A 10,000-nucleotide genomic window follows, 5' to 3' on the forward strand; every position below is an offset into this window, starting at 1 on the left:
CGGACAGAGCGAGAGGAGCGGTCCCATTCGCCATGAATGTCCGTCCCTCGTCTGGCGCGGCTTAGGTCCGGCTCGGGAGAGCGCGACAGCACCACATCGATCGGGGTTGCGTTCAAAAGCCAAGTCACTCGAGAGAGAGACCGAGAGGAAAAAAAAAATACCCTGTCGGGTGCTGGGGGAGGTCAGGGAAGGAAAAAGGCCCGGTTTCTGCCTCCGCCAGACCCACACCCAGGGCCACTGAAGGACAGCCGCCAAAAGGACACAGAAAGTGCCTGACACGGGAGACGGAGCCCATGGGGCGTGGAAGGCGCTCCGCTAAGCGTTGGCACGGCTGCCCGGGATGCCTGCAGCGGGCAGAGAGCGCGGGGAGCACAGAAGACCCATCCCGCCAACCTCTCTGTGGGTCCCGCCACCCTCAAGAGCACTGGAGGCCAGAGGAGCACAGCAACCACAGGGTCGGGACACAGCTGGACTCGCGAGAGCCGGCGCACGGGCCTCAAAGCGGGCGACTCACGCGGGATCGAAGGGACCGCGCGCCACGGGCCATCGGTAACCCAAAGGCGACCCAGGGAACCAACGCACACGTCCAGAGCATCAAACCGACCTCTTCAGTGAGCGCCACTGAAGATGAGCGTGTCAGCACCTATCTGGTGGCCCAAAATGACCGAGTTCAGCGAAAGAAATACCACGCCAGGAGACGGGGTGGTGGCTTCTCCCCACGGGGCACCCCCCGGAACCACGTTTCGGCCAAAGGCCTGCCACAGTGACCCCATAGCACTCACTCCTGGAGGTCCTAGGGCCCTCTGGTCAACCTCCTGAGAATCGAGTGAGGGGGGGAAGAGGGGCAGCGTGCCCTCGCGCGACGCAGGTGCCGCACACCGGAGGTCCCGCACATCGGCGCGGCCGGCCACCGATGTGGAAGCCTATGTGAGGAACTTGGACATTTTTCTTAGGCTCCGCCCGAGGAGCCAGGGGACTCGGGAGTCGCCGAGGAGCGAACCGCCACTCGCCGGGTGACCGCGAGCCACCAAGGCCGGTCCCTGGACCCAGAGTGGGGACTTGAGAAACCCTCAAGCGCCGCCTGCCATGTTGCCGGGCGGGCCGTGTCCAGGCCCGGGTAGTAAACACCGAATTTCCGTGCGACTGAGCCACCAGGGCCGTTCCACGGGCCACAAGTGGGTTCCTGGAAAAATTCAAGCACCGCTTCGGGCGGTCCGGCCTCCGGACGGGTGGGTGAGTGAGTTTCGGGCGGCTGAGCGCCCTGTGCTGGTCGACCAAGTGCTGACCGACAAACACCAGTGACAGAGGCGGCAGTGAAGCCCGCCAACCCATAAGGCTGCAGGTACAAGCTCGGGCCACCGCTCCCGGGCCGGCGCTCTGTCACCGCCGGGACGACACAAGTGACACCGCCGGCGTCCTGGAACTCTGGGGCCGGCGACACAGGCCGCTCCGGTCCCATCGCGTTGGCGACAGAGCTCCGGAGAGAAAGTGAAAGTGACCGCTAGGTGGCGGACGACAACCGGCAGGAAGCGCGGCGGGACGAATGTGCGTCGCTAGCCGGCAAGAGCGCGTCGTCGGCCGGACAGTCGCCTAACTTAGACCCGGCCCGCCGCCGCAGCGGCCGCCGCCGCCGGCGTCCTGGAACTCGGGGGCCGGCGGCGACACAGGCCGCTCCGGTCCCTTCGCGTTGGCGACAGAGCTCCGGAGAGAAAGTGAAAGTGACCGCTAGGTGGCGGACGACAACCGGCAGGAAGCGCGGCGGCGGGACGAATGTGCGTCTCTAGCCGGCAAGAGCGCGTCGTCGGCCGGACAGTCGCCTAACTTAGACCCGGCCCGCCGCCGCCGCCGCCGCCGCCGCCGCCGCCGCCGCCGCCGCCGCCGCCGCCGCCGCCGCCGCCGCCGCCGCCGCCGCCGCGCTATACACACACACACACACACACACACACACACACACACACACACACACACACACACACACACGTACGTGTTTGTTTGTTTTTTTAAACAAACAAAAGTACATTCAACATTCTATAAAAGGTCCGAGGAAGTCAGTCCTCACACAAAAGTCCATTGAGCCCTTGGGGAAGTGAGCAGAAAATGAGCCGACATGTGGAAGACCCCTGACGGACAAGAGCAGATCCAAGTCAAATGGAAAGCCATCTCTTCCATCCATCCATCCATCCGTCCGTCCGTCCGTCCGTCCATCCATCCATCCATCCATCCATCCATCCATCCATCCATCCATCCATTGTGTCAAGCACACTTGCTTTCTGCTTGAGCCCTTGGTATCAGCTCCTCATTTTGCCCCCTCACTCCCTGGTCCCTCTTCCCTCATGAACCCTTGATAATTTATAAATGATTAGTATTTTGTCATCTCTTGCACTGTCCAATGTCTCCCTTCGCCCACTTTTCTGTTGTCCATCCCCTCAGGGAGGAGGTTGTTATGTAGATCCTCGTCCATCGGTTCCCCCTTTTCACCCCCACCCTCCCTCCATCCTCCAGTTGTTATCGTCACTGATCCCGAAGTGATCATCTCTCCTGGATTCCCGGAAAGCCATCTGAAAGGAGATTCAGTCGACAATGATGATTTCATCTGCCTGTAAAAATAGACATACGTCTGGCTCTCGAATACCTTTAAAAGTGTTTTTAGGGAGTAGGGAGTTATGAGACCGGGTCTTTACGTCTCAAAAATTTGCCTGCCGGAGAGACACAGGAAAGAAAGTTGTTGTGATTGCAGAATGCTCTGTTGTGTCTAAATTAGTCTAGTCTAGTATTGCCACGATTAGAAAATCATCATCATCATCATCATCATCATCATCATCATCATCATCATGAAAGCTACAGGGAAGAAGAGAATGCTGTAAAATCAAATGGGATGACCATTGTCGTCCTATTATTCTGAGTAGGATAGGATGGTGGTATTGTTGGTATGACATGCGGCTGAAATGCAAGTTTAAATGGTTTAAAAGCAAAACAAAACAAAACACCTGATCTTCCCCCCTACAACCAACCAACCAAAAAGTTTGGGTAAGAATTGGATTGCATTGCGGGGGTGGCAGGTGATGGGTGGGCGTGTGGGTGTTAGGTGGGATAAGGAGAACTCAGGTAGGATAGGATAGTCCTCAGTGGCTGCTCTGAATGGAAATCGATCATCACTCCTCAAGGAAGGGCTACCACACACACACACACACACACACACACACACACACACACACACACACACGGTGGTCATGCATCATCTCCTGACTGCTTGGGGTCAGTCAGAGGTTCCTGGAGCCACATTGTAAGCTCTTCTTCGGATGGTTTCCCCCACCCCACCCCATCCCCTGCAACTGTGATCTCCCTGGAGAGGAAACCTGCCGCCACCACTGCCAGCCAGTCATGATGGGTTTGGTGGCAGTTCTGTCCCCTTGAGAAGAATTGTAGCCCCGGTTGGTTTCCAAGACAGTCCAAAAAGCCACACACTCCAATCAATCAAATGAGCTTTTAGTGAAAGCCAGCGGGTGAATGGGCAACCCGGGAGGAGTCAGTGGGTCCGGAGAGCACAGCAGAACACACTCAGCTTTTTAGCCACCATCAAACCACCAGCAGGGTGATCAATCGTTGACACACGCAGTTCAGTTCCTCGAAGTGGGAACGTTTGGGGGAGAATTCCCAATGTTTGCAGTCCTCAGGCTGAGGTGTCCCTAGCCACTGCTTATCTCAAAACTGCTTGGTCGGGCGGACCATGTGCGTGTGGGTCAAGCCTCAGCCAAAATGACAGAAGCCAAATTCAGCAGGTTATTTATCAATTACTAAGGTGTTTCAGCCTGCCTGCACACACCCCCTGTACCCCCCACCCACCTCCAGCCATGGCCCATCAACCACTTAATCAATAAGTGGTTATTGATCTATACATTGGATTTTTGTTTGTTGGATTGGAGGGGGGGGGCTGTGTCTCTTTCTGCCCCAGCGTTAGTTACTTACAACATGTGGGCCCAATCAATGACCCCTCCGATTTCGGCAGAAAGACATGAAGGATCTATTAAAAGATGGAACGAGGACAAACGGGTGCATAAACAAATGTGGCGAAGAAAGCTGATGGTGCCAGGCTATCAAAAGAGATAGTGTCTGGGGGTCTTAAAGGCTTGAAGGTGAACAAGCGGCCATCTAGCTCAGAAGCAACAAAGCCCACATGGAAGAATCACACCAGCCTGTGGGATCACAAGAGGACCTGATGCAAAGGGATTAAGTGGAGAGCAAATGCTTTGAAAATGATTAGGGCAAAGAATGTACAGATGTGCTTTATATAATTATGTATGTATATGTATGGATTGTGATAAGAGTTGTATGAGCCCCTAATAAAATGTTTTAAAAAGAAAAATACAAAAGTATGTAGGACAACAGGAAAGTGGGTGAAGGGAGACGCCCGACAGTATCAGAGATGACAAAATAATAATAATTTCTAAATTATCAAGGATTAATGAGGGAGGAGTATCAAGGAGGGAAGGGAACCATGAGGACCTGATACCAAGGGCTCAAGCAGAAACTAAATGTTTTGAGAATGATGATGGCAACAAACGAACAAATGTACTTGACATAATGGCTGGCTGGCTGGCTGGCTGGCTGGCTGGCTGGATTGTGATAAGTGGTATGGGCCCCAACCATCCCGGTAGGAATGAAATCTCCTAGGGGCCTTCATGGGAGGACTTGTGTCTCCCAAATGCTGAAATCCGCAGAAGGGGGAGTGTGTGTGTGGGGGGGGGGGGGAGGGGAGAATCCTCAGGGGTCCAGGGGAAACCTAAGACCTGCAGGCCTGCCGCCTAGCTCCCTTCCACCCAGCCACCCAGCAGCCCCAAGCCTGCCCCCTCACCCACCCACCTGAAAAGGCTCCGAAGGAAGGAAGGAAGGCAGGAAGGAAGGCCGGGGCTTGATTAACATATGAAGCCAGCTCTTTTAGCATCTCAATCCCCTGGTCTCTGGCTAGAGAGCCACCGTTGGCCTCAGGGTGACCGGTTTTTCGGTTGTTTTTTTTTTTTTTTATTCTGTTGTTCATCTTAGTTTGGACTTTGACCCTAACTCGGGCAAGTGAACTAGAGGTTGCTTGTGTGTGGGACGCCCAGGCCGGGATGGGGAAGGGAGTGGGGAGCGAGCGGGGGGGATCGATCCAGAGGAGCCCGTCGGGAACTGCAACCCCCACCCACCCGCATGGTCACGGAAGAGGGAGGCCTGAGGGGTCTTCAGAATCGCGGCTGGGTCCTGCTGGCCCATCTAGCGGAGCTGGAGCTTCCAACCGCCAGCACTGGGACTCAGTCCAAAAGCGGCGGCTCCGATCCCAGAAAATAAACACACACACCGCCCTCGTGAATCTCTAGCAGTTGTCGTGATGAGAACAGGGGGCGCACCGCCCTATGAGCGGAGTGGATTGGGAACCAACCGAGTGCTTACAAGGGGTGAGGGAGAATTTGGCAAACATCCTAGGCACCCGGTATGTGTGTGTGCTTTGTTTGTTGGATGGCTAGTCAGGTGTAGGTAGGGTGTGTGTGTGTGTGTGGTGTGGTGTGTGTGTCCACCCCCCACCCCTGCAAGTCATTTGACTGGTCTCCTGTTTTTATTTTTTAAAGGGGGAAAAGCAAAAACTCAAGAATATAGGAATGGAATGGAAGAGGGGAAGAAAGAAACTCTTCTTCAAGAGGAGGAAAGGCCTGAGGCCTGACACTCGTCGGTCGTAGAAAGACTTGAGAGCTTTTTCATGAAAGTCAGGAAGAACGCAGGCAGGCAGGCAGGCAGGCAGGCAGGCAGGCAGGCAGGCAGGCAGGCAGGCAGGCAGCGAGTGACAGACGGTGGGACAGAGGGAGGGACTGATGGAAGGAGGCTGCCCAGTGTCTAGGCCCCTAGAAAACACACGTTTGAAAGGAAGGAAGCTAAAGAATATGGACAAAGGTGCCTGCGTGAGGAAGGAGGGAGAGTCCTCATCTGAGCACTAGCATTACAAGATGGACCGAGATCATCTCACCCCTGGGGCAAGGACAACAGGAAAGTGGGTGAAGGGAGACGTCCAACAGTGTAAGACATGACAAAATAATAGCCACGGAAGGCACGCTCAGGGACAGCGAGTGAAAGTCCAAGATCCATCCGTTTTTGAGTCTGCATGTGAGTGAAGTGGATTCAGTTGGAGCTTCCATTCTAGGTTGATGGTGGGAGAGAGACCTAAATCCATTCGAAGAAGTGGGTTCTGCCTGCCTCCATGGGTCCTTTTTGGCTTCTCATGGGAAGGCGGGCTGATGGACAGGCGGGCAGAGTGTGTGTTTTTACACCATGATTCACAAACACACACACACCCCACATAACACACCACCACCACCACCACCACCAACTACCACCACCAACCTGCCTCCCTCCCTCCCTCTCTCAGCCAGGGGAGGAGCAATCTGTCCTGTCTTCAGGAACTTCAAATCCCTGAAGGAAAAGAGCAAGAGCGTGGTGTGTGTGCGTGTGCGTACAGTACCAGGGCCACCAGGTCAAGTTTCAGGAGTGCCTTGAACCACGCTTTAGTCAATGCAATCGTGCAGCAGCAGCAGCAGCAGCAGCAGCAGCAGCAGCAGCAGCAGCAGCAGCAGAGCCACCACCTCTGCCCGCCCCAAACCTACTAACTCACCACCCCTGGTGCCCTCTGTTTGAAGCGGATCAATCCCATCAAACGGACAGAAGCATCACATTGTGTTTGTCACGCTTAGGTTTTATTATTCACTGCCTGCCATCGTATATATGGGGATAAGGGGCTGAAGGTTCAAACATACGCCCTCCCTTCCCACCCTCCTCTCGCCACGCAGACCCTCTTCCTTTGTGAAGAGAAGTGATGGATTGATGGATGGATGGATGGATGGATGGATGGATGGATGGATGGATGGATGGATGGACGGACGGACGGACGGACGGACGGACGGACGGACGGACGGACGGATGGGGGGAGAGACAGACACACACACACACAGACAGAAACTTCACGCAGGAGAGCCTTCTCTAGGCTCTCAGAGGAAAGGATCGGAGTGATTGAGAGTAGGAGGGGGAGCGGTGCGGTGGTCGGCCCACCGGTAGCGCCACAGCGCGCATGCGCGCGTGGCCGAAGGCTCGCCCGGACCGGGGAAACGCCCGACGATTCCCCCTAGCGGCGACGAGGAAGAAGACAAGATATCTTCTCCGAGGCTGCTGGTCTACCCACCTTTCGCGTCCGGGGGCGGCGGCCCGAGTTTGCCGGGCGAGGCCGGCCGGGCGGGGGGGTTGGTGGCGCGCGCGCGCCACCAACCCCCCCGCCCGGCCGGCCTCGCCCGGCAAACTCGGGCCGCCGCCCCCGGACGCTCCTCCACTCTTTCCTTCTCTTCTCTTCTCCCTCGCCACTCTCCGCCGCCCTGGTCGACCCGAGCCGACCCAGGGACAGGGAGACAGGCGCGCCCGCGCGCCTCTTAGCCGGCAGGGAGAGACAGACGGGATGCGCACGGCTGGCTGGCTGGCCCGCCCGCGCGCCTGTCGGGCAGCGGGGACACCCACAGACGCAGCACACACAGACGACCCCCTCAACACGGCAGACTCGGCCAGGGACGCACACCGGGCCACCAGGTGAAGCGAGCGGGCGACAAGGGTCCAACCTCCCCCCGCCCTCGCGCCCCGTGGCCCGGAACGCCCGACCCGGGCACGCGAGCAAGCGACACAAAAAAACCTCGTGTGTGTCAAGGGCCGACTTTCACAATGACATCACAGCCACCGGATCGTGCTGCCTCTGCCTGTCACCTAACTCCCCCTCATCGCTACCCTAACTTCCCCACCAACTAACTCCCACTCCCACTCTCACTTCCTTCCTACCCTACCTACCTATGTGCTACCTACCTATGTGCTACCTACCTCCCCAACAACTCTCACGCTCACTCACTCTCACTCTACCCTACCTATGCCCTAACTCACCTCCCCACCTAACTCCCACTCTCACTTCTTCCTTCCTTCCTTCCTTCCTTCCTTCCTTCCTCCCCTATCCCCTACCTACCTCCCCTATCCCCCACCCCCACCCTACCTACCTACCTACCTACCTACCTACCTACCTACCTACCTACCTACCTACCAACCACACACAAAACGCGAAGTAATGTAACAGCTAATTTAGTCCACAACGATGCAATGCACCCGGGGGACGGGGGAGCGCGGCTCAGCTTGAATCACTTCCATTAAATAGTTAATAGCCTGGAAATCCTTCCTCTTGCAACGGCTGCTCCGTCCAAGGTCAAGGAAGCAAGACTGCAGAGCAGAGTCTTCCAGAGAGCGATGCATTCCGTCCAGCCGGAGGCAGCAGGCAGCCAGCCAGCCAGCCAGCCAGCTGGGTCCCCCCCACGCTTAGCCAGATCACCGAGCTCCAGCGACGTGTACCATCAACGCCAGCGGCACGGCAACGCACATCTGAAAGGGGGAGAAGAAAAAAAAAATCCAGCTTTAACGGCAGGATCCATGGGTCGGGCGCCCCCACACACAGGTTGTAGACATTAGCTCACAATTGGAGGCAGACAACTAGCTAAGGCAGTCACACAGTGGGGCAACACCGCCAGAGAGCGAGAGAGCGAGAGAGCCTGGGGCTTGCTGGCAGACGCATTTCTCTCTCTGCCCACCGGACCCAAACCACGACCTTATCACACCCCAACTCTTCTTAATATAAGGCCAGGTTTGGCACAGTAAGCCGAATCACACCGCCCAACATAGCACGCTCGCCACCCCTTCTATAAGTGAAAGGAAAACCTCTTCGCCACCTGAGGATGAACCCACCCCCTCCCGTGTGGGCCTCTCAATGAAAACCAAGGCGAGCAACAGAGACGGTGGCGGACGTGCCTCGCCTCCCGCAAGTCACATCCACCCGCCTGTTGGACATCAGGGCTTCGCCCGCCCCCAACCTCTCTGCCTTCCTTGGAAACCTAATGAAAACGCCCCGCCCGCCCGGGCCACCTTGACGTAATTAATACAGACCTCGCTAATAGGCGCCGCTGAACTTTTCCCCTGCCTGGCCTGTGTTGGCCAGGCGTCCTTTGCAACACCCCCCAAGAATGTTCACCCCCGGTGGGGGGCGGGGGGAAGGACAGCCCCAGCCCCCTACAACGAACCCCGGGTTCCATAGGCTAAATCGGACAGCGGGGGGGGGGGGGGGGGGAGAGAGAGAGAGAGAGAGAGATGGAAAATAACAGAGGCAGACACAGCTCAGGGGTATAAAGCTTGCTCACTCTCAGCTGCACCTGGTGGTCCCCCACCCCCCTCCCCTAGATTCAACGGGGCAGCCTAACCTTGCTCACTCTCCAGTGGGCTCAACCTCTACCACTACCACCCTGATCGGAAGCGAGCGGGGTCCTTCCTCCCTCCCTATGGTGGCACAAACAGTGGTGTCTGTCTGCTTGCTCTAAAAGGCTGACCACCCTGAGGGAGAGTAACCCAGAACCTACCTTGGGTGAATGACCTTTCAGTGGGATATGCCTACCTTGGGTGAATGGCCTTTCAGTGGGATATGTATGCCTGGGGGAGAGACAAACTCGGGAGAAAGCTTGGCTTCCCACATTCCCCACCCACCAGGCTGACTTCTACGGGGGGGGGGGGGGGGCAGGCTGCGGCCCTTAACCCACCTTTAGAAAAGCAGACGCCTTACAAGAATAGGAGGGTGGGAGGGAGGGAGGGGCTGCTGGGTTTGAGAAGCGGCCAAGTGGACTCTGAACTAGAACTAGACCTCTACAGTCAGGGTTGGAGTGCTCGCTAGCTTGCTCGCTCGCTCAAACAAGACCTCTCCGACCCCTTTGGCTCAAGGTAGCCGCTGGGGTCACAAAGACCCACGCCGGGGGAAGGCGCACAGCAGCGAGGATAGATACATTAGATATAGATAGATGGAGAGATAGAGCACATGTGCAAGGGCAAGCCGAATTCTACACCGCAGCCAGGCCCTCTTCCTCTGTGAAGAGAGCTGGCGGATGGAGGGAGGGAGGGAGGGAGGGAGGGTTGAGAG

Source organism: Tenrec ecaudatus, unplaced genomic scaffold (genome assembly GCF_050624435.1).
Source record: "Tenrec ecaudatus isolate mTenEca1 unplaced genomic scaffold, mTenEca1.hap1 Scaffold_672, whole genome shotgun sequence".
NCBI classification, from domain to species: Eukaryota; Metazoa; Chordata; class Mammalia; order Afrosoricida; family Tenrecidae; genus Tenrec; species Tenrec ecaudatus.